At 43.2% G+C, this 25,194-nt stretch overlaps 2 long non-coding RNA genes across 2 annotated transcripts; one reads left to right on the top strand and one right to left on the bottom strand.

Moving 5' to 3' along the window:
- Positions 1 to 507: 507 nt before the first annotated feature.
- Positions 508 to 4,339, bottom strand: LOC117071600. Its single transcript, XR_004432374.1, has 4 exons — positions 4,248 to 4,339; positions 2,703 to 2,765; positions 1,626 to 1,731; positions 508 to 668 (listed from the first exon to the last, which is right to left on the bottom strand). It is a non-coding gene; the product is annotated as an uncharacterized LOC117071600 (long non-coding RNA).
- A 16,207-nt stretch (positions 4,340 to 20,546) lies between these two features.
- On the top strand, positions 20,547 to 24,538 carry LOC117071601. Its single transcript, XR_004432375.1, has 3 exons — positions 20,547 to 20,592; positions 21,815 to 21,937; positions 24,301 to 24,538. It is a non-coding gene; the product is annotated as an uncharacterized LOC117071601 (long non-coding RNA).
- Positions 24,539 to 25,194: the final 656 nt, after the last annotated feature.

Raw genomic sequence — 25,194 nt, forward strand, 5'->3', positions numbered from 1 at the left:
CCTGACAATGTTCCATTCTCATACAGCAGTAAGAGAGTGAAAAAGTGATTTCTCTGGGACCAGATATAGCCCTGGGCGGCTGTGGGATAGGTGTCTGGGTCTCAGGGCCATTTTTGTAAGGCAGTAGTATTCTTATGGGAGGGTCCTGGGCTGGGGATCAGGAGACCTGATGCATTTATCTTAATTCTCCACCGCCTTCCTGTGTGACCTTGAGAAAGTCACTTTCCTTCTCTGGGTTTTAGCATTTATCTGCCAAATGGTGATGATCATCCCTGAGTCCCTCCCATAGGCATTGAGTGGAACTAATGAGATAATTCCGTGAATGAGCTTTTGAAAGCTGAAAAGCCCACACAGATGTGAGGATTATTCTTATGATCCTGGGCCCCATAGGATTAGCTTAAATTTATGGCAACAGGAGGGATGGGGGCTAACAGAAACGTCCAGATGTCTAGCAGCCTTGCTCAAATAATGCAATACAACCTGCTTTGCAGGGTGGCCTCCTGATTTATTTATTTATGTCAGGCGGCTCATGCTGGGCTTCCTGAATCTTCTTTAGACAGTCTTTCACCTCTGTCCCTGCTGCCCTGGGTCGGGGGGGTCACGGGTTCCTTTTCTGACTGTGTGTAAAGCTGGCCACATGGTTCTGGTTTTCTCTTCTCTTCTTTCTCCTGCAGGCCAAGAAATGAGGACACTGAACTACTTCTTCTTGGGATGACGGAATCTTACAAGTTTATTTATTGTTTCCTGGGGGAGGAGACACAGTCTGTTGGAACTGGAAGTGATGAGAGATTGCCATCCAATTCCAAAGGAGGCCAATGAGAGGTTACAGGAAGGGAGGACTCTACTGGTAGACACTCCTAGAAACCCCAGGCTAACGTGAAACTCAGTAATTTTGTTTTTAAACTGCAGGACCTCTCAGAGCCTTCAATATGTTGCTTGATATCAGTTAGGGGGATATAGCAGCCACATTTCCCCAATGTTTTGGGCCATTTTTTTCCTCTGACAGTGTTTTTGGGACCAGTGTCCCCCTGAACACACGGAGGGACACAGCAATTGAATGTCATGCCCTGATTTCACAGATGGGGGCAGGGAGGCCCAGCACGGAAAGTCAGGTGGAGCAGAGACTCGTTCCTGCCCCTGCCCTGGGTCTCTTTCCAAAGCACCGCCCTGGCCCTGCTCACATCTGCCGCAAGACACTCTGCTTCCATGAAAGCGCGGGTTGTTTTACAATTTGGAGGTGCCATTGGGCCCCTTGGAAATAAGAGAGTGTGCACTTTCTTGGCAAAATATCCAAAGTAAGGGAGAGTACGAATGCGATCAAGAATGCTGAGTGTGGGAAGACATTTGGTTTTTGTTTACATCTAGGACTAGACCAGAGGGAGTGAGGTCTATCTATCCCACGATAGAAACTGAGATGCAGCTTATGAAACAGAGGCTGCCAATGGCTCACTCACCTCCTTTGTGAGAGCCTGCTGTGTGCTCCAGGAGCACGGTCCATACACATGTCAGGTTGAAGGACAACGCAGGAGCTGTCCAAGGTATGTGTTCTGAGGCCCAGATGAGTCATACCCGGTGGCGAGGGTGCTGTGGTTTGCAGGACGAAGGGTGAATATAATTCGACTTACCATTATGAAATACTTGCTGGTCTTCAGGGACTGTTCTAGCAGCTTTGCACATATTCACTCATCTAGTTCTCACATCAGCTCTGTCATATAGGTGCTGTCACTGTCACTGCAATGTTACAGATGAGGACAACAAAGCAAAGAAAGGCTAAAGGGCTTGTCCAAGGCCGTAGGACCCGTAAGCAGTAGAGCCAGGATGGATCTCACTCCAGCAGGCTGACTGTGGAACCCGCATTTTAAGCCACAATTCTGTACCACTGCTAGGTAGTATTAGAGAGGTGTGGAAAATGCTGCTTTGATTGGCTCTGACATCCATAGAGATGATCATAAAAGCAGAATATTAGAGCTGGAAAAAGCTTCATCAGTCATTCAGTCTACTCCATTATAACTGATGTAGGAGAGGCCAGGTAGGGCAACAGACTGGCCAAGGTCAACAACGTTCAGCCATACTAGACTCAATGAAATTGAACTTCCTGACAATGATGGGAATAGCAAGTGTCTCCCTGCCCTGAGTCAAACTCCAGCCATGTTGTCTCTCCTCCTCCTTCACCTCCAGGCTCAACTTGGCCCCACTTGGCCCACCTGGCAGCCTGGACCGAGCATTGTTCATTGAGTCTCACACCCACATAGCTCCAGAGTCAAACTGCCTTTCATGCTGAGGAATGGAACTGACACCCCCAGCCACATCTCCCCCACCCATGCTTATCTGTTAATCCAACTTAAAAAAAAAAAGAAAAAAAAGACAATGAAAACGGAAATACTTTAAACCATTGTGTGTGTTGTGTGTGTGATCAAATCTCTTTCCCTGAAATATCATAAAGCATTGCCATCCCTACTCTAATACCCTCTGTCCATTAATGGTCTTTCTGATTCAATAAACAGGATTTCAGGCTCTGCTCCCTCCCTCTTTCCTACCCCTACTCCAGGAGAACACGGGCTGCTTCCAGTGTAGCTCATATTAAGCTGTGCAGTTGATGGATCTTAATCTTGCCGAACACATGTTGAGGAGAATAAAACCAATTTTGTTTAGGAAGCCAAGTGCCACACTCAGCTGGAAATTAGCTCTTTGGGTAATCTTACCCCTTATTTCGACCAAGCAGACCAGGCAGGATTCCTCAGGTAGCCCTGGAAAGCCTCAGACTCCTTGAGTCCAAGGAAGGAGAGAGAGAGAGTGAGTCTTCACTTCATTGAGGATCCCTGCCCCAAATCCTTTTGATTCTCTCCTTTCAGCACAGAAAGCAGCTCCAATCCAGGCTGCTTATGGATCAAGGCTAATCTGGATGTAATTCCCTGTCCAGCTCGCTGCATCCTTAGCAACACATAAATACAGATTAAAGGGTTATATAAATGCAATTTTCTAATTAATCAGTGCAAATCCAGCTACTGTGGGGGACATAGGTTTCAGTTTTTATGTGAGAGGTTTTCTTCTTTGAGTTCAGTTCACAAATGCAAGTTCTGTTCCTGTGATTCCTAATGTGAATGGTCATTGGGTGATCGAGAGGTTTAACAGTTTCCAATAATGTGCCTGTCATGGCCCCAAGTCCCTGAGTTCTCAGCAGGAGATTTTGAGCCATGGACAATGGAAAGAATCTGAGCCCAGGGCCAGTCAGGTCAGCTTTGATCCTGGATGTGTGGCCTAGAATATGTTACCTAACCTCTCTGGGCCCCAATTTCCTCATTCTTAATAAGATGATGAGACCTGCCTCCTGGGGTTACTGTGGAGATTAAATGTCATGTTTGAAAGTGCATAGCATGGCATCTGGTGCATTGGTGACTATTATTGTTGTTTGCAATTGAGGACAAAGGTTTTCGAAGGTTCAGTGCAGGAAGAGATAGTCAATAATCTCAGGCCTGAGTCTCCTGCTTTCTTCTGACTTGTGTATTAGTATTTGCCTTGTATAGAGAACAGGGTTCATGAATCCAGGAGGGGGTGTGGTCTCCCCGGATTTTTCAGACCTCCTTTCCTCATTGTCCCACCAACCTACACACACACACACACTCACTCACTCTCTTACGTTGGATATATGATCACAAAAGGGCACATTCTGTGATTTCCAAGGGCCCCAATGGCACCTCCAAACTGTAAAACATGGAGTTTGGAGTCATGGAGGCAGAGGGAGTTTCTTGGTGCAGATGTGAGCAGGGTGGTGCCTTGAAAAGAACCCTGGGGCAGGAACAAGGGAACAGGTCTGAAGGAGGATAACTCAAGTGTTGGCCATACAAAGGGTCAGGGGGAAAACACATTTTATAACAATATCCATAAGGATGACAATAATAATAATAATAATAATAAATTGTGGTGATAGGAATAGGGATGAGGATGGGCCAGGCATGCTGTGGACTTTGTCTCACTGTATCCTTAATGACAAACCTACGATGTGGATATACCAATTCTATCCCCATTTGTAAAATGAGGAAACTAAGAATTGAAAGATTGAATGGCCTGCCTTACACTGCAGAGCTTCCCTTAGATTGACTGCCTTTTTCCTCCCTCTCTTCATTCCTCTAATGTCTTCCCTCTGGTGTGTGTGTATGTGTGTGTGTGTGTGTGTGTACCTCCTACTCAAGTCCCCATGTATGCTAATGCACACATCCCCCCAAGCACTCTTGCTGCCATATGCATACCGGCAGGAATGTCACACGTCTGCTTTGGTCCATCAATGCCCAGCATGCCCTGCCAGTGCCCGCTCACAGTGGAAAACCTTCCTGAGGATGAGCTACAGAAAGGAGATGGCCAACAGAAAAGAGAGAAAAAAGGCTAAGTTTGAGAATGTTTTCCAAGCTGGATGATTTTTGTTATTTCAGGCTTAGGTCATGTTACCACCAATGAGGTCAAGCAGGGCCACAGGTTGGTGGGCCCTGAAGACCCACTTTATGGAGTGACTCGGCAAGCCCAGCATTTCTTGCAAACACAGGGACCCCTACACGAATCAGAAAACTGATTTTCTCTGAATCATTCTCCAACTTTCCCAAGGCCTAGGCTGCGACTGCTGACCTCATCTATGACCTCTTCATCTGTGCCCTTGGGCAACCCCTGGGCATCTCTGGTCCTCCTCAATTTTCTTATCTGAAAAATAGGAAAAGAACTAAACCTTGCTTATTCATCTCGAAGGCTTGCCATGAGGTTCCAAGGAGAACATACAGGAGAAATTGCTTTCAAACTGGTGAGATGGGTAGGGGTGGTGTGGAGAGGAAAGAGGAAAGCGCTTACAGAGAACGAGTGCTTTTGAAAATGAAAGTTAGACGAATTCAAGTTGTTTCGTTCGCGACTCTCTGTCACATTAGAAATGCTAGGGCTGGGACTGCCCAAGCAGCCTGGGAAGCTCTGAGTGCTGTCACTTTAAAAGTAAAGTGAAGTGTTCATTAGCTGGGCTATTTTTTCAGGTGTGTTCTAATTGTACTAATTAACTCTAAGGTAGATTTTAGCACTCCAGCCTCCATCACTGCCTTCAAATGCCAAAACAAATCTTGCCATAATTACCAGCAATCCTTTTCATTACCGGCTGCCTAATTATCCTATTAATAGCACATCCTAAGAGACAGTATTTGCTTGGCAGGCAAATATTTGTTTTTAAATGAGCAAACACACAGACAAACTGCTCTGTTTGCAGAAGGATTCCAAAATGCAAAATGGTTTATATTCGTAGAAAAAATAATAATCCAAGTAAAGCCAAATGCTTAATCTATTTGAAGCATTTGAACATTAAAATATGTTTTTTTTTTTTTTTGCCCTGGTTTCAGTCCTTCCTTGCTGGGAGGATTGGGTGCTAGAAGGATTTTTAAGACTTTTCTGTCATATGGACTTGGATATCTTATTCGGTTGGAGATAAAGTTGGTTAAAGAGGGAAAGATGAAGACAACTGACATGGAATAATGTTAGAGCCAGAGGATTATGGAACCTTGAGGCCAGAGATTTGATTCCCATACCTGGCTGATCATCAGAGTTACCTGGGAAGAGACGGATCAAACGCATCTTCCCAGGCCTGCTGGTTTCTTTCTTCCTTTCTTCCATATAGAAGTGTATTGTTCAAATGAAAATAAATTTACCTCCTCAGCTCACCCCCATTCCATCCCCACTCCAGTCTTTTCCTGCTATTATCGCATAGGTGCCTATGAATATGCACAATTGCCTTTTCCTTTTTTGAAAACAAGAATGAGCCTGTAATCCCAGCTACTTGCGAGACTGAGGCAGGAGGACTGCTTGAGGCCAGGATTTCAAGACTAGCCTGAGCAACATAGCAAGATCCTGTCTCTAAAATATAAAAATTAGAAAATAAGACAAGAAAGAAATCATACTATCTGTTAGATTGAACAATTTGCAAATGCTGACATGTGAGTGCTTTATAACCTACCAAACGGCGATTTCACATGGTTCAATTTAAGACACTGCTCTGTATTTGTTGCCACATTAAAAAAAAATCTATAGAGTGTTGTATTAGGTTGGTGCTAAAGTATTTGCCATGACTTTTAATGGCAAAAACCACAATTACATTTGCCCCAACCTATATATGAAGGCAGCACCACTTTCTACAGATGGCCTGTCCACTTCCTTCTACTTTTCAGGTTTATGAACTGCAGAGAACTGCTGCGACGCTGGCCTCTCTACCTCCCCACCTGGGTCTCCCTTCCAGTCTTGAGTTCCTGTCCCACTTGTTCTGGGTGCCCTCCCCTGACTGTACCAACCTTTACTGATATACTTGCCCCTCCGAGTCTGTCATTCTCACCCCCGACAACGTTTTACCATTTAACTAGAGATTTTAAAATATTGTTAATGTTGTCCACTGTTTAACTACTCTGACCACCACTCCCACCTCAGAAACCCGTATTGGCTCCCAAAAGCCTCCTGGGTACACAGTCTTCCCTGGGTGCTCCATGCATGGCCCCTCTGGTGCCTCCTGGGTACACAGTCCTCCCTGGGTGCTGAACACTCTCCATGCATGGCCCCTCTGGCACTCCAGCTTGGCTCCTATTGTCTTGGTTGCTGCTGCTGTCTTCCCGGAATGCCTGTGACTGGCACACAGTAGGAGGTCAATTAGAGGTCCTTTTAGGAGCTGAGTACACCCTCCACTCATATCAGGCTCTTTACAAAGATCTGTGATTGTTGTCCCATGGTCCTTATCGGTCTCAGTTTCCTCATCTGTCAAATGCATTGGCTTTGCTGCACTGCTGTAGGGTTAAATAAAATCTCTATAGTACCTATTGAACACCTGCCACTTAGCAGGGATTAAATGGTTGTTGTTATTACTATTAGAGCTGATTTTAATGGTGTAATTTGGCTGCTGGTTTGAGAGAGATATTCTTTTTGTTGTTGTTGTTGTTGTTGTTGTTGTTTTTTGAGACGGAGTCTCACTCTGTCACCAGGCTGGAGTGCAGTGGCGCGACGGGTCACTGCAACCTCTGCCTCCCGGGTTCAAGTGATTCTCCTGCCTCAGCCTCCCGAGCAGCTGGGACTACAGGCACGTGCCGCCACACCAGGCTAATTTTTGTATTTTTAGTAGAGACGGAGTTTCACTATGTTGGAGAAGAGGGTCTCAATCTCTTGACTTTGTGATCTACCTGCTTCGGCCTCCCAAAATGCTGGGATAACAGGTGTGAGCCACCGTGCCTGGCCGAGAGAGATATTCTTTGCCATGTCAGAAATATATTTTTATACATATATTTTTTTCTTAATTTTCTGAGATTTGAATTCAGAATATGTTTAAATTCATTGAATAAGTGTTATCATACATAAGTTAATTAAAATATTTTAGGCCAAGGCGGGCAGATCACTTGAGCCCAGGAGTTTCAGACCAGCCTGGGCAATATAGTGAGACTGTATCTCTACAAAACATAAAAATAAAAATTGACATTGAAATGCCATATTACATCATTGGACTGTCTCATAGTAAATGATTCTTATGTTCCTGAGGTCAATCCTAATAAACCAGCGGATTGTTCTCTTGCTAGATTGCTGAATGCAGTAGTTTATATCATACCAGGAAGTTTTACATTTATATTTACTTTAAAAATCTGTTAATCTTATCAGAATTCAACAATCCAGTTTTCTCTGATATTTAAAAAAACATATATACCTTCTCTTTGAAGCATTTTTTCTTCCTTTTGCATTAATTTGATAATAGTATTTCAATATTTAATTGATTTTAATGTTTGTCCTGAGTAGTTTTGTATTGTTACATCTCCTTTCTTGAATCCTCATTTTTGATTCATCTCTCTGATGACTGAAGCATGTCTTAAGATACTTTTTTTCTAGGAGAGCTATGTGGCTTACATATTTTCTGAGACTTGTATCATCTGAAACTGTCTTTATGTTGACCTATCAGGGGAAAAACAAATTTGTTGGGTATGGAATTTGTGGTTTTAACCTTTTCCCCATCAAGACTGTTTTAAAACACAGATCCATTTTCTTCTGGGTTACGCTGCTGTTGAGACATTTAAGGTGAACCTTTGTTTTTTCTCAGCCTTAGTGCTCACAAGACATATTTTAGATTTTGTAATTTCAAAAACTGTCCCTAGGGTAAGTCATTGTTTAGTAGGTATTGCTGTAGCACAATGACAAACAAAAGATGTCTTCTTTTTTTTTTTTTGAGACGGAGTCTCGCTCTGTCGCCCAGGCTGGAGTGCAGTGGCCGGATCTCAGCTCACTGCAAGCTCTGCCTCCTGGGTTTACGCCATTCTCCTGCCTCAGCCTCCCGAGTAGCTGGGACTACAGGCGCCCGCCACCTCGCCCGGCTAGTTTTTTGTATTTTTTTTAGTAGAGACGGGGTTTCACCATGTTAGCCAGGATGGTCTCGATCTCCTGACCTCGTGATCCGCCCGTCTCGGCCTCCCAAAGTGCTGGGATTACAGGCTTGAGCCACCGCGCCCGGCACAAAAGATGTCTTCTATTTTGAGTTTAATTAGTGACTTTAAATCATTTGTTCAGTTTTCTTCTTCAGGGCATCCTTGGAAATACATTTTGCAAGAAACAGACAGATAAAAACCTAGATCTGGAGGGATAAATTGACATGTATAGCCTCTGGCTCAGGCTTAAAAAATTTTTATTAAAGCATTAAAAATTTACGTATTTGCTTTTTAATTTACACACAGTAAAGTGAACTCTTTGGTATAGAGTTCTATGAATTTTGATAATACTTGGTTATGTAATCAGCCCCACAATCAAAATACAGAACATTTCTCTCACCCCTTTCCCCCAAAATTCCCTCATGCTGACCCTTTGCAATCAACTCCATCACCAACCCCTGGCAAACATTAATCTGTTTTCTATTATCCAGGTTACTTTTAAAGAAATATTGTTCATTTTATTTAAAAAATAATCGTATACTAAACTTGCCCCTTTTTTCTTTTAGTGCATATTTCTATGAATTTTAGCACACATATAGGTTCTTGTAACTGTGACCACAGTCAGTTCCATCACCCTTCAAAAACTCCTTATGTAGTTTCTCCTCATCCCTCACCCCCACCCCTAACTCCTGGCAACCACTGATCTCTTCTCCATCTTGTAGTTTTGCTGTTTCCAGAATGTCATATAAGTGGAATCATACAGTATATAGCCATTCGAGACTAGCTTTTCTCACTTCATGTAATGTCTTGATATTTGTCCAAGTTGTTCCATGTATCAATAATTTGGTCCTGGCTGGGCATTGTGGCTCACGTCTGTAATCCCAGCACTTTGGGAGGCCAAGGCAGGCAGATCACCTGAGGTCAGGAGTTCGAGACCAGCCTGGCCAACATGGTGAAACCTCGTTTCTACTAAAAATACAGAAATTAGCTGGGCATGGTGGTGGGCGCCTGTAATCCCACATACTTGGAAGACTGATGCAGGAGAATCGCTTGAACCTGGGAGGCAGAGGTTGCAGTGAGCGGAGGTACCACTGTATTCCAGCCTGGGTGACAGAGTGAGACTCCTTCTCTAATAATAATAATAATAATAATCTGGTTCTTTTTACTGCTGAGTAGCATTGCATTGTTTGGATGTACCATAGTTGGTTTACTAATTTACCCTGGCTCAGAATTTAGGGTCTCATGGGCATTTGTCAAGGGCTTCTCACAATATCACTTCATCTCCGATCTGCCCCTTCCCAATTTCCCCCTTCCCACTCAGGGCTAGTGGGGTGAGTCCTACTTTGCCTCCCCCAACGGTCCTCACATCCTCTTCATATCAGTCCTCTCCTGAAGCAATACCACGTCCTTCCACTCCAAGTGCAACTCTGTCTTGGGAGATGCATTTCTAGTTGTGAGAACAGGGATAAGGGGGGATAGGGAGAGTTGGGGGTGCCTGGTACTCTTGTCTGTGTGGCCCCAGAGCCCTGAACCAGATGCCATGGTTGGGGGGAGCCAAATGCTTTTCTGTCTTTCTTCCTGACTCTCTGAGCTGCTGTGATCCAAAGGTGGAGTGATTGTGTTTTTCATTTCAGTCCTGTTGACTCTGTAGCCAGGACCGATTTCCACACCTAAACATGCAGCCACTCCTTTTAGTGTCCAGCGTGAAATTTCTTTATCAGTTTGGACATTTTCGTTGTGAGCTGAGAGGGGCCTATTGGGCCTTGCAAGCCTGTGGTCAAGTTTGTCCATAGCTCTCCTGTCTTGCACTTTCAATCACTCTCTGCTGGTGCTTTCCTCAATGCCTAGGAATCAAGTCAAGTCTCTCCCATCATTTAAAACACAAACAAAAAACAACAGCTAAAAAGGTCATCTTACCCTGAGAACTGCGTCCCCCATTATGCCATCCAACAGCTGGTTTTATTGAAGTAATTCTACACTCATTATCTTCACTTTCTAATGTATGTTCAATTCTGTTTTTTTTCCCTAGAGATTAATTTTTACAGTTTAATTATTATTTTATTATTTTTGAGATGGAGTTTCGCTCTTGTCGCCCAGGCTGGAGTACAATGGCACAATTTCCACTCACTGCAACCTCCACCTCCTGGGTTCAAGCAATTCTCCAGCCTCAGCTTCCCAAGTAGCTGGGATTACAGGCGTGCACCACCACACTTGGCTAATTTTTTTTTGTACTTTTAGTAGAGACAGGGTTTCACCATGTTGGACTGGCTGCTCTCGAACTCCTGACCTCAGGTGTTCTGCCCGCCTCAGCCTCTCAAAGTGCTGGGATTGCAGGCATGAGCCATTGTGCCCGGGCTTAAATATTATCATTTTTATAATTATCATAATAATATGTGCTCTTTGTATAAAACTTGTAAAGTTCAAGAATGAATAAAGAAGGTAACCACAACTCCCACAGCCATATTGTTCCCCAGAGGCAGCTATTAGTAACATTTGAACACATTTATTTCACATTTTATTAAGGATGGTTTTCTCTTTCCTTCGTGATATTGTACTCTATGTCATTTTTAGTATTGATTTCTTTTTTCCTCAACATTATATTATGAGCATTTTCCTGTAGTATTGAAGAAAACTCTTCAAAGACATACTTTTAATGGCCTCGTAGTATTTCAAAGTATGGATGCACCATATTGTACCATTATCTGAGAGCTGGACATTTAGAATCTTTTCAATTTTTTTCTTAAGATAGTTTCTAGAGGGAGAATTTTTTTAAACAAATGTAAACACTTCTAAGACCTGTGATACATATTAAATTGCTTTTCTGCAATGTTGGAGCAACATTGTTGAACACTGTCTAACCTGGACACTCTCTGCCCGGCAGTGATTTTGAGCACTGCTTTCCCAGGTGACTGTGGTTGAGCCTGATGTCATCATCAAATCAGTTCCACTAGTATGAAAGGGGTAGAGAGCATTTTGTTGTTTTATTTTGCATCTCTAAATGCTGCATGATATTCCATGGTATGGACATGCCTTATTTTATTTAACTATTTCCCTTTTGCTAGTCATTTGTGTTGTTTCTAATTTCTCATTAACAGAGCTAATGTTGCATTAAATCATCCTTGTACATAAATTATTCACTTAATTGATTATGTTTTCTCTTTCCCCCATATACAGGCATATATGGAGATATCATGGGTGTGGTTCTAGACCATTGTAATCAAGCAAATATTGCAATAAAGTGAATAACAGAATTTTTTTGATTTCCCAGTGTATATAAAAGTTGTATTTACAGTATACTGTAGTCTATTATATTTGCAACATAATTATGCCTAAAATTATATACTTGAATTAAAAACACCTTATTACTAAAAAAAGCAAATGGTCTTCTGAGCCTTCAGTGAATCGTAATCTTTTTGGTGGTGGAGAGAAGGTCTTGCCTTGATGTTGATGGCTGTTTACTGATGAAGGTGGTGGTGGCTGAAGGTTATGGTGGCTGTGGCAATTTCTTAAAAGAAGACAATAATGAAGTTTACTGCATGGATTGCCTTTTTTTCATGAAAGTTCTCTGTGTAGCACACAATGCTGCTTGGTAGCATTTTATCCACAGTAGAACTTCTTTCAAAATTGAAGTCAATAATTTCCAACCCTGCCACTGTTTTATCAACTTAGTTTATGTAATATAATAAATCCTTTGTTGTAATTTCAATAATGTTCACAGTGTCTTCACTAGGAGTGGATTCCAGCCCAAGAAACCATTTTCTTTGCTCCTCCATTAGCAGCAAGTCCTCATCTGTTAAGTTTGATCATGAGATTGTAGCAGTTCAGAGCCATCTCCAGGCTCCACCTTTAATTCTGGTTCTCTTGCTCTTTCCAGCATATCCATAGTGACTTCCTCCACCAAAAACTTGAATCCCTCAAAGTCATCCATGAGGGTTGGAATCAACTTCTTCCAAACCCCTGTTCATGTTGATATTTTGACTTTTCTTCCTATGAATCACAAATAATGATCTTAATGGTATCTAGAATGTGAATCATTTCCAGAAGGTTTTCAATGTACTTTGCCCAGTTCCATCAGGAATCACGATTTATGGCAGCTATAACCTTATGAAATGTATTTCTTAAGTAACAAGACTTGAAAGTTGACATTGCTCCTTAATCTATGGGCTGTAGAATGGATGTTGTGTTGGCAGGCATGAAAACAACATTCATCTTGTATATCTCTATCAAAGCCCTTGGGTGACTAGGTGCATTATCAATGAGCAGTAATATTTTAAAGAAAAAAAATATATATATTTTTGAACAATTGCTATCAACAGTGGGTTTAAAATATTCAGTAAACCATGGTGTAAGCAGATGTGCTGTCATCCAAGCTTTGTTCGTTGGTAGAGCACAGCCAGAGTAGATTTAGCATCATTATTAAGGACCTTAGGATTTTTGGAATGGTAAATAAGCATTGGCTTCAACTTAAATTTACCAGTTGCATTAGCCCCTATCAAGAGGCTCAGCTGGTGCTTTGAAGCATGGAAGCCAGGCATTGACTCCTCCTCTGTAACTTCTTCTAGATGGCATCTTCTTCCAATGTTTCATCTACATTGCAAAGCTATTGTTTAGTGTAGCAACCTTCATCAATGATCTTAGCTAGATCTTCTGGATAGCTTGGGGCAGCTTCTCCAACAGCACTTCCTGCTTCACCTTGTACTTTTATGTCATGAAACTGGCTTCTTTTCTTAAATCTAATGCACCTATCTCTTCTAGCTTCCAATTTTTCTTCTGCAGCTTCCTCACCTCTCAGCCTTCACAGAATTGATGAATTAGGGCCTTGCTGTGGACTAAGCTGTGGCTTAAGGGAATGTTGTGGCTGGTTTGATCTCCTATCCAGACCACTCAAACTATCCATATATTAGTAATAAGGCTGTTCTGCTTTCTTATCTGCTTTCTTTCACTGGAGTAGCACTTTTAACTTTCTTCAAGACCTTTTCCTTTGCATTCACAACCTGGTTAACTGTTCAACCCAAAAGGCTTAGCCTTCAGTCTATCTCAGCTTTTGACACACCTTCCTCACCAAGCCTAATCATTTCTAACTTTTGATTTAAAGTGAGAGATGTGTAGCTCCTCCTTTCACTTGAGCACTTAGAGGGCATTGTAGGGTTATTAAATGGCCTAACTTACATATTTTTGTGTCTCAAAGAATAGGGAGGCCAATGAGAGGGAGAGAGATGGGGGAAATGTTGGTGGGTGGTGCAGTCAGAATACACGCAACATTTATTAACTTCACCATCTTACATAGCTGAGGTTTGTGGCATTCCAAATCAATTGCAATAGTAACATCAAAGATCACTGAAAACAGAGTACCATAACAGATATAACAGTACTGGAAAAGTTTGAAATATTATAAGAATTATTAAATTGTGACACAGAATCAGGAAGCAAGCACATACTGTTGGAAAAATGGTGTCAACAGACTTAGTGGACACACGGTTGCTACAAACCTTCAATTGGCAAAAGGCATATTATCTGTAAAGTGTGGCTTGGAAGGAATTTTTTGGAACTAAGAATTTGGAGGCAGAAGGTAAAGTGTTCTGGGAATTTCCCAAAGGGTACCAGGAAGCACCCTCTCCCACAGAGCACCATCCAGCACAGGCTTGCTGCCCTCCCTCCCTTCCCTCTTCTATTCGTTGACTTTTGGACTGACTTTAATTTTCATTATTTTTTTCTTTTGGGAAAGAGACTCACTGTTACCCAGGCTGGAGTGCAGTGGTACCATTTTGGCTCACTGCAATCACCAAATCCTGAGTTCAAGCCATCCTTGTGCCTCAGCCTCCCAACTAGCTGGGATTACAGGTGCGTGCCACCACGCCTGGCTAATGTTTGTATTTTTAGTGGAAATCGAGTTTCACTACATTGGCCAAGCTGGTCTCAAACTCTGTCCTCAAGTGATCCGCCCACCTCGGCCTTCCAAAGTGCTAGGATTACAGGCCTGAGCCACCACACCACACCTGACCTGGACTGATTTTTAAAACTGTGGCAAAATGTACATAAGATTGATCATTTTAACCATTTTAAGTGTATAGCTCAGCAGCATTAAAAACGTTTACATTGCTGTGATTCCATCACCACCATCCAGCTCCAGAAATTTCTCATCTTTCCAAATGGAAACTCTGCACCCATTAAGCATTAGGTTTAAAGTAATGGTACCAACCTAATACTAACTTCCCAGCCCTTCTCCCCGCAGCCCCTGGTAACCACTGTTTTACATTCTGTATCTGTGAATTTGTCTATTCTAGACACTTCATGTATGTGGAATTTGTTGTATAATATTTGTCCTTTTGTGACTGGCTTATTTCATATAGCGTAATGCCTTCAAGGTTTGTTTGTATTCTCTCCTTTAATATGTATTGTACACCTGTTCTATGCCAGGTCTACACCTTGGCTTAGGTACACCAAGGAGGTGAGATATAGGGCAGGTTGGTAAACACTATCAGCTGAGACATCCATTACTGAGTTCATACTAACAGAGATGAGCCTATCACAGGCTTCTCAAGCTCATGATTAACAAAGAGGAAAAGAGACAAAAGGGAAGATTAGGTTGAATAGAGTGAAGAAAGCTGTTACCATTGACTAGGGAGAGGAAGGCTTGGGTGGGATGGAATGGAGATTAATTTGGTTAATCAAGATGTCCTAGGTACCTTCAGGAATGATGGGTGGTTAGGGGATGGTGGTGTTAAATCTTGCTTAGCATCAAAAGATGTCATGGTGGAAGGGGGCTTAGAAATAGGTCACCACAGTCTCACTATGCAAGATTCAAAGATGCAATGCACAATTCTTACTTCAACATCTACGAAACAATCCTAGTGTCTTTTCTAGAGGTTTCCACTGCATTTCCTTACCTGTGACCTCTTCCTCCATCTTCAAAGCCAGCAACCTCTCTCTGACGCTGACTCTGACCCTCCTGCCTCCCCTTTTCCCTTATAAGGACTCTTGTGGTTATGTTGGACCCACCTGGATGGTCCAGGATAGTCTCCCATCTCAAAGTCCTTAACTGAACCACATCTGCAAAGTCCTGTTTATCAGACAATGTAGCATAGGCACAAAGTATTATGATGTCCACGATGACCACAACTATGCCTTCCGCAAACAGGAAGTCCATAGCCCTGCCCACTAGGCCTTGCCTCTGCCTCCCTGAGGTGGATCCTGAAGCCCTTCTGAGGGGACCCCAGGCAACCGGCTCTGCAAGTGACTTCACAAGGAGCCCCTGAGGAGATATGTGTGTGTGTGTGTGTGTGTGTGTGTGTGTGTGTGTATTTGAGAAGGAGTTTTGCATTGTTGCCTAGACTGGAGTGTGCAATGGTGTGATCTTGGCTCACTGCAATATCTACCTCCCGGGTTCAGGCGATTCTCCGGCCTCAGTCTCCCAAGTAGCTGGGATTACAGGCACGTGCCACCATGCCCAGCTAATTTTTGTATTATTAGTAGAGACGGGGTTTCACCATGTTGGTCAGGCTTGTCTTGAACTACCGACCTCAGGTGATCTGTTCTCCTTGGCCGCCCAAAGTGCTGGGATTACAGGCGTGAGCCACCACACCTGGCCTCCCTAAGGATATTCTAATGGGTCACTGACTGCAGCCTTGAGGCTACTGACCAGAGATGTGCCAGCCCTCAGGCCTATTGGGCCCTGAGGCAGATCTCAAGGGACTCCAGGCACATTCTGGGAGCTGCTGAAGCCCTTGGAAAAAATTAGGTCAATTCACCAGTCTTGGTTTGTTTCGTTCACCACTGCTCCACCAACGTGTGTGTGTGTGTGTGTGTGTGTGTGTGTGTGTGAAGAGAAAGCAGAGATTCCAGCAGGCCTACAGCTTTTTGCACACTTGTTTCTTTGTTTCCATCTGTTTGACTATTATTTTTAGCACCCAGATTACCTAAGAGGAAGGGAGGAATTGGAGGAGAGGGGAGAAGGTGGGAAGGAGAGAGCAACCCCGGGTCTGTTGTTCCATGTTGTGCCCATCTGTGCAGGGCCTTAGGCAGTGGCAGATTGTGGTCTGGCTTGCTCAAGTTCTGGTATGGACTTTTCTGGCCCCAGAGCCCAGAAAAGTGCTTCCAGACGCATGGGATTGAGTTCTCAGTCCACAGGAATAGACCAGAGTGACCTATGTGGTGAGAAAGCCCTCCCAGCAGGGGCCAGGCCACTGAGAAGTAAGAGTCTCTGAGAAGGTGCCCTGGAGCTGGCTGTGAGCTCCCGTGCATGTGAAGCCTTCCCCAACCATTCCACCTGCCTGGAGATGCCTGTCTCCCCTGAGTGAGGCAAGGGCGATGCAGTTCTCAGCTGCACCATTTAGTAGCAGAGTTCTTGGTCAAGATACTTAATGTTTCTGGGCTTCAGATTTTTAATGTGTGAAATGGGGATGTATCTATACCATGTGATTTTTGTTTTGTTTTGTTTGAGCATTACATGAGATAACACATATTTAGAAAAACCAGAATAGTGCCTGATCCACAGAAAGCATCCAATAAGTATGCATTATTATGATTATTGTGCATAGGACATTAAGTGCGGGAGTGGGGCCTCTCCAGGTGTTGTAGGAGAAAAGGTGCTGACTGGGAAGATAAAAGACCTGCATTGCCTCACGGCATGGGCTAATGTGGTCACATCTATTCTCTAATCCAGTCCTCGGTTCCCGTGCCTGTGAAATGGGAATACTGACCTGGCCAGGTGAGTACTGAGTGGTACCCAGAGGAATCAAATGCAACAGAGGAGGCATCCTTTGCGTATAAAGGGCTCTGAACATAAAATGGAGGCTGAAGATGGTGATGACGCACTTCTCCCCTCCCCACTCCTGTCAGCAAACTTCCTTTGTGGTTGGGAAAGATGCCTTTTTCATCACTTCTCCTCCAGTTACAGCAGCAGCTTGAGGTCTGCAGATTTTGCTGCCAAGCGTGCTGAAGCCCAGGTGTGTGAGCTGAGGGCTGGCATCTGTCTTGTGGGAGCATTCGGACATGTGCTTCGCCACGTGGAGACAGGTCGAGGGAGCAGTGATGTGTCAATATGTCAGGAAAGGAAAGATGAGGAAAGCCATTCAGGCGACACTACTCTTGACAAGGACAGCAGGAGGGGCTGTCAGGGTGGGGTTAGGTCAGGAGGGTCAGTTTGAAGTGCGTCGTAAACCCTCACCATTTGGACACACACACTCCACCAAAAGTGTTCAACCAAGTTGCTATCTCTGATGTCAGCCCAAAGGGCCCTGGTTGATCAAATGCTGTGCTTTATAAATGAGGAAACTGAAGCTTGGATAAGGTAATGACCTACCTGTGTCCACATACTGTGCTAGAGACAGAGGTCAGATCTCCTGAGCCCCAATACAGTGGGGTGTTTTTGTTTTGTTTTGGTTTGGTTTGTTTTTGTTTTTGCTTTTTTTTTCCCTAGCATTTTGTATTTCTTGGCTACCCTTGATGCCCACAGTTTGCAAGGCAACCTACATAAAGGACTTTCTTGGGGAGCAGAGCAGAGTGGCTGGGGCAAAAGGGGTCTTCTACCACTGTGAACTGACCTTGCAGACGACTCCCTGACATGCCACTGGGCACTGCCACTTGCCCTCCAGTGTCCTGTGGCGCCGGTCTGAGCTCTGTGGTTGGGGCCACCTGTGAGGGTCAGGTCTCCCAGCCAGGTGACTGGCAACTGGCATGGCTCATGTCTCATTCCTCAGCTTGTGTGAGAAGGGGACACGACTCTTACAGCAAGGCAGAGTGTTTCCTCACTGCCCGGTAACTGACACGGCCACAACCCAGAGAGCCCGGGACACTTTGCAGCCCTCCAGCCCCGAGTGCACGCTGCATGCCTGCCTGGGTTGAGTCTTGGCCTTGCCGGGTGGTCCACCACTATCCCGAGGCCTCAGCTCGTGACTCTTTTGTGCCAACAACATCACTTCTCCACTAGCCTGGTGCTGGGCTGAGGAGCTTAAAACAAGCCCCAGTGGCAATGTGTCCAAAAGGGATGTGTGACAAATTGTACCACAGTATGTCATGTTGACATTTATTGACAAGGGCTGTGATAGGTGACAGAACTCACAGCCACCACTGAGCCTGGGATCTCACGCAGAGCCATGTACACATCGTCCAACAAGGGCAGCAGTGCCCCCAACTGGGCCACAAACCACACTGTGGGGTCCCAGACTCCTCTTGCCCACAGTTTAGAGTCTGCCCAGCTCCAAGGTACCCAGTTTGCTGAGGGACGGATGAAGGAGAAAACATGGGAAGGGGGTGGGAGTAGGGAGAGGAGAAGGAAGATGAGAGAGAATTAGGAGAGGAGGCCTAGGAAAGCAAGCTACCTGAGTCCCCAGTGATTGAGGGGCAGATTTGGGGAGAAGTCGGTCAAAGAGATAGAGATAAATTACTATAGTGATCCAAAAAGATCCAGACAGAGATGAGGAGACAGAGACAGAGACAGAAGGAGAGAGCCGGGGTTTGAGGGGGAGAGAGAGACCCAGTGAGATGGAGGTGGAAGAGGAAGAAAAAAGGGCAGAGAGGCCCAAAGGGAGGGAGACAGGTGTCCTGGAGGGTCAGAGTAGTTGGACACAGGGGCAGTCCTTTAACACTGCCCGAGAACAAAGCCCCCGGATGCAGCCAGCCTGGGCCACGGCCTTCGTCCCCCAGAGATGATCTGCATCCTCCTGCCAGGTGCTGCTGCAGCCAATTTAATGAACCCAGAAGGAGGCCCCTGCTGCCTCAAGATTGATTCAGGTCATTTGTCAGTAATTGTTCTGCCCAGCCCAGCCCAGGAGCAGTTAAGTGATTTAAAATCAGAGAGAGAGAAAGAAGAGAGAGGAGAGAGAAAGAGAGAGGAACCCAATGAGGAGATGCCCCAGGGTGATCTACCCCTAACCTCCATGACACTCTGAGAACCAGCTCAGTCCTTGCCCACCTCCTGCTGTTTGTGAAGACATCAGAGGCATTTGTGGACAATTCCTCAGGAATAAAAAGCTTCTTTATTCCGAGGCGTCTCTGGAGCACAAGAGTCCTCCTCAGACACCGCTGATGTGTTAAGGACTGAGAAGAGATTGTGACCTACCCTGTCTGGTCCTCATCACCACTGCACTGGGGGAAGGGGGTGAGACTACCTGGGGTATCATCCCAATTCTGGCCCTGCCTCCAGGAGCAATGGAGCTCTCTCTCACTTCAAGTCTTAGTTTTCCCATCTGTACCAGGAGGAGCTCAGGCCAGGGGTGAAGCTCCTGTGAGCTCTGCTCTGAAGCTCTGCAGGGTCTGCGCGTGGCAGGTGAGCCAGGGATCCTCAGGGTTAACTGAAGGGCAGGTGAGTGTTGAGGTCTACAGGGCTGGGGCTCCCCTCCAGAGGGCCTACCTCCCCTGGCACTCCGGCCCCCTTTCCTTGAATCTTCAGCTGAACTAAGTAATTGCAGAACCACAGCGCTGGAAGAGGTTGACTTCAGGAGTCACTAGCTAAATGGGTTACATGTTCTGAGCAGGTCAAGACTGACAGTGTGGCCTCTGAAACCAGACACCCTTGAATCTGAATCTCAGCTCTGCCATTTCCCATCTGTGTGACCTCAGGCAATTGATTCAACCTCTTACAGGCTCAGCTTTCTCATCTGTAAATGGGGATAATAATAGTGCTTAAATCATAAGGTGGTCATGAGGATTCAATGAGATAATGCAAGGAAAGAGCTTAACATAGCACTAGGCACACGGAAAGGTCTCAGTAAATGTTTTCTGTTACAATGGCTAATATATAGGTGTAAGTATCTGCACATATTCAGACAAATCAACAAATATCCATTTACATGGGCACAGCATGTCACGAAGTCTGAGCGATCATGGAGGGACCCAGCAAAAGCAGACGTTTGCTTTTACCCTCTCTTATCCTATTCCTCTCTCCAGAAGTGCTGGCTGTTGAGCTGTATTCTTCCAGACTATCTTATAGGCATATATATACACATGTGTTAATATAGAAACCCATAGTTTGTATCATGTTTACAGATAGTGTATGTATTGTTCTGTAATCTGATCTTTTTTTTTTTTTTTGGCTTAACAATATGTCTTTGCAGATATCTTCATTTTTTTTATATAGATTTATATCCTATTAAAAGAAAATTTCCGGCTGGGCGTGGTGGCTCACACCTGTAATCCCAGCACAGTGGGCGGATCATGAGGTCAGGAGATTGAGACCATCCTGGCTAACAAGGTGAAACCCTGTCTCTACTAAAAATACAAAAAATCAGCTGTGGCGGGCGCCTGTAGCCCCAGCTGCTCGGGGGGCTGAGGCAGGAGAATGGCGTGAACCTGGGAGACGGAGCTTGCAGTGAGCCGAGATGGCGCCACTGCACTCCAGCCTGGGCGACAGAGTGAGACTCCGTCTCAAATTAAAAAAGAAAAGAAAAGAAAAGAACAGAAAAGAAAAGAAAACTTCTATGGAGTGCTCTACAATGTGGCTGTATCAATTTAACTTCCCTCTGTTGATGAACATTTGATTTGATTTTTCTTTCTTTTTTGTTATGGCGATATAGCAATGAATATCTTAGACATATTGCTTTGGGTGTGTGTGCAAGTATTTCTTTACAGTGGCTACTCAAAAATTTGAGTTGAGGGGTATGGACATGTTTAAATATGACAGTTCATGCCTAGTTGCCCTCCAACAATGACATTCCAATATACAGCTGTCAGCTACACTTAAGAAAACCATTTCTTCGATCTCTCTCCAACACCAAATACGTCCCTCTTCCCTCCCCCCAGTTTTTGCCAATCCCATGGGTGATACACAAAATCCCATTTCTTCTTTAATTTTCATGCTCTAGCTACTTTTGAGCATGCACGTCTTCCCATGGTTTATTGGCCCTTTCTTTTTCTGTGAATGTCCCTTCAACATTCTTTTCTCATTTTTCTACTGGATTGTTTGTGTAATTTTCTCATTGATCTGAACTGGGATTTATATATGTGGGATATTATTTCTTTGTCTTTTATTCATATGACAAACATTTTCTCCTAGTCTGTCTCTTGTCTTTATGTTGTCCTTTGTCAGTTGTATACAGTCAAACTTGTAAGTGGCCAGTGAGTCCTGAGTCTTTCAATACAGCTCCAAGGCTATATTTTCGTCTAATACTTTTTTTGTTATATTTATTATATTTGGGTTTTTAACCCATTTGGAAATGTTTATGGGGCATGGTGTGAGGTAAGAAACCTAACTTTACTTTTTTGCCCCAGGGATTACTTTGTTTTTCCAGCACCACTTATGGAGTGGTCTATACTTTTCTCACTGATACGGATTGACACCTTTATCATAGAATCGAATGCCCTTCACAAGTGGATCGTACACTGGCAGCCCTCAGGCCAGACCTAACTCACATTTTTTCATATTAATTGTGTTCACTGTTTTGAATAATAAAATTATGCGTTTCAAATGTTAAAAGGCGCAGAAAAAGTCCAGCAGAGACCTGATGGCTCTTCATCCAAATCTGCCCTCCTTTCTTCCTGGGTAGCACCCAGGCTTCCTTGTGACTGTGGTCATGTGACTGAGTTGAAGCCAATAGAAGGTGAGCAGAGATCTGTGCTCTTCTAGGCCTGGCCAGTCAAGAGCACCCCCACACACCATGCTTCTCCAGCTCTGTGTGCCTTTTCCCATGGGTTAGAACAGTGGTGAGGATGCTTCAAAGTCTCCTGTTAAAAATGGGAGAGCACCATCAGGTGGGGCCCCTGAATAATCCTGTTTATAGAAAATGCCCCCTCTGGATTATCTGATGATCCAGAAAACAACTTCTATGGAATTGAGCCAGGAGGTATGGGAGTCTACTTGTTACAGCAATTCAGTTTATTTTTACTAATGCACGCTCTGAACAGAAGGTTCCTCTCCTCCGTTTCTAGCCTTCTAGTGTTCCTTCCTAGAGGCAATTCGTGTTGTTAACCTCTTGTTTATACTTCCAGAGATATTCTAGGCATTCACAATTACATATACACATATGTGTACGTATGTGTTTTTTAAACTAATCATACAAATAGTAGCGCACTATACATATTATTTTGTACCTCATTTTTTTTTTCCATTGACAGTATGGAAGACCTTTCCATGTTAGCACACACAGAGCTTCCTTGTTTAAAGGCTGCATGATATTCCAGTGCCCAGTACTCTATTGTATGGAGATGCTATCGTTTATTTAATCAGCTGCCTACGGATGGATATTTGGGTTGTTACCAGTCTTTTTTTACTATAAACAACACTGCAGAGAGCAACCTTGTGTAACCTGTTTTGCATCTGTTTGAATGTATCTGTAGGATAAATTCCTAGAAGTGGGATTTCTGGGTCAAGCGGTATAAACATTTATGATTTCGATAGCATTATTCAACTACCTGCCCTAAGTTATAAGCCCATGGCAGTCTATGGGAGGGCCTGTTCCCTTGCACTCTCACCAACACAGTGAGGCATCAAAATGTTCACTCTTGCCAACCTAACAGAAGAAAACTGGTATCTCATTTGTAGTTTTAATTTGCATTTTTCATATTATGAGTAAGGATGAGCATCCTTTAGTGAATTTCTATTCACATTCTTTGCCAATTTTTCTCTTGGATTGTGTTTTTCTGAAAGGGCTCTTTATATATTAGGTTATTAGCCCTTTGTCTATTATATGAAATACAAGTTTTTTTTCTTTTATTTTTTTGACCAGATTGTCACTGATTTTTTGGTCTTTAATTATGGTGGCTTTTGCCATGATGATAATTTTTTATGATCAAATAGATCAATTTTTATGGCTTTTGATTATTCTTTTAATATTTAGACAGTATTATTAAAATTAAATAATTTTGATTTTTAAATCTGCAAAATTAAAAAAAGTTCTCCAATGGTTTTTCTGTTGTTTTACAGGTTTTGTTATTAACATTTAAATTTTTGATTCTCTTATTCAACTCCCTTATAAAATATTTATCAACCACACACTGTGTGCCAGACACTGTTCTAGGTACTGAGGATATAGCAGTGAACAAAAAGTCAAAACCCTCTGGCTTCATGGAGCTTATATTAGAGGGGCAAAGCAGGCTGTGGATGATATCCAGTAAATGAATAATAGATTATGAGCATATTCTTAGTATAATTATTATGCTATATTATGCATAATAGGTTATTAGTGTAATATGCTATTATTATATTATATATGCTAGATTGTTAGTATAATAATATACTATATATAATATTAATATGTTATTAATATAATATGCTACTATATAATATTTATAGATTTGTATAATGATTATTATATAGATTTTTAGTATATAAGATTAGATGGATATTATTTTTGTGTAAGGAGTAGTCATGGATCTAACTTTACTTTCTTTCTAGATATCTACCCATTTGTCCCCCATTATTTATTGAATAATTCACTCTCCCTTCTTGACTTTTCACCTTTACTATATCTCCCCTTATGTATTTGTGTCTGTTTCTAGACTTTCCTTTGGGCTGTGTCCATTTCTCTGTTTATTCATGTGCCGGCACCATGGTTTTAACTACTGAAGCTTTATACCATGTTTCACAGTCTGATAAATCTAGTCTCCCCAGTCCTTTACTCTTTTTCAGAATTTTTCTATTATTGTTTGTTTATTTTTTCTGTATGCACTTTAGAGTCCCATGTCTATTTCTCCCAAGTTGCTATTAAGTATTACTCTAAAATTATAGATTAACTCAGGGAGAATCAACATCCTTATGACATCACGTGTTCCTATCCAAGAACATAGTATGCCTTTCCATTTGTTTAAATCTTCAGTTATGGCCTTCAGGAACATTTCAAGTTTCTTAATTTAGTTCTCACCCACTTATAGCATTTAGACATTTTTTTCCCATTAGCTAACAACATTGAAAAACTGACAGAATCTTTTTTAATCTGGATTTTTTCTGCTTGTGAAAAATGGGAAGATCTGCCAGCACTGAGCCTGCATCCTGCCAGGCTACAGCTGATTGCCCACTTGATAGAGGCTCACCCTCCTAGCGAGCATGTGCTCCCAGATCACCGCAGCTTCTGGTCGTATGCCTGGCTCACCTTCAGTGCCACTGCTTGGCCTTTACCTTTCCGTTGCCACTTGGATTTGGGACCCTGATTCAGCAACTTCTACACTCTCATATATGTTCCCATTGTAAACACGTTGATTTGAATTCCAGCAATAAATTTGACAAATGTCATAATGTCTTTCTTTTCTTCCACAAATGTTTTACATAGTGATTTTTATGTTAGTTTCTATATGGTCATAGGAAAACCCATAAGGGAATTTGGGCTAGATCAGGGTTTCCCAAATACTTACACTGTGAACCTGTAAGCTATGTATATTTTCTTATAAAAAGAACAGTAATGAGGAAAAGGAGGAGGTACGGGGGGAATGGATGGTAGGGAGCCTTAGAGAGGAATTAAGCTACAAAGGAAGAGAAAATGGGTAGAGAAAAATGGCAAGAGACCACACAATCTTGTCTGCAGACCAAGGTTTGGGGGAAAAGTCAGAGTTGAATGACGGAGTAAGCTGCATTTGTGACTAGTGAGGGAGACTGCTCAATAAGCATCAATAAAAGACCATTGGGCTAGATGTAGTGGCTCATGCCTATAATCTCAGCACTTTGGAAGGCCGAAGTGAGCCTGAGAGTTTGAGGCCAGCCTAGGCAACATGGCAAAATATTTTTAAAAATTAGCCAAGTGTTGTGGAATACACCTACAGTCCTAGCCCAGGAGGTTGAGGCTGCAGTGAGCCAGGATTGCACCACTGTACTCCAGCCTAGGCAACAGAGTGAGCTCCTGTTTCATAAATAAATAAATAAGCATTG

This window comes from Trachypithecus francoisi, unplaced genomic scaffold (assembly GCF_009764315.1).
Source record: "Trachypithecus francoisi isolate TF-2019V2 unplaced genomic scaffold, Tfra_2.0 Lachesis_group3, whole genome shotgun sequence".
In the NCBI taxonomy this organism is placed as follows: domain Eukaryota; kingdom Metazoa; phylum Chordata; class Mammalia; order Primates; family Cercopithecidae; genus Trachypithecus; species Trachypithecus francoisi.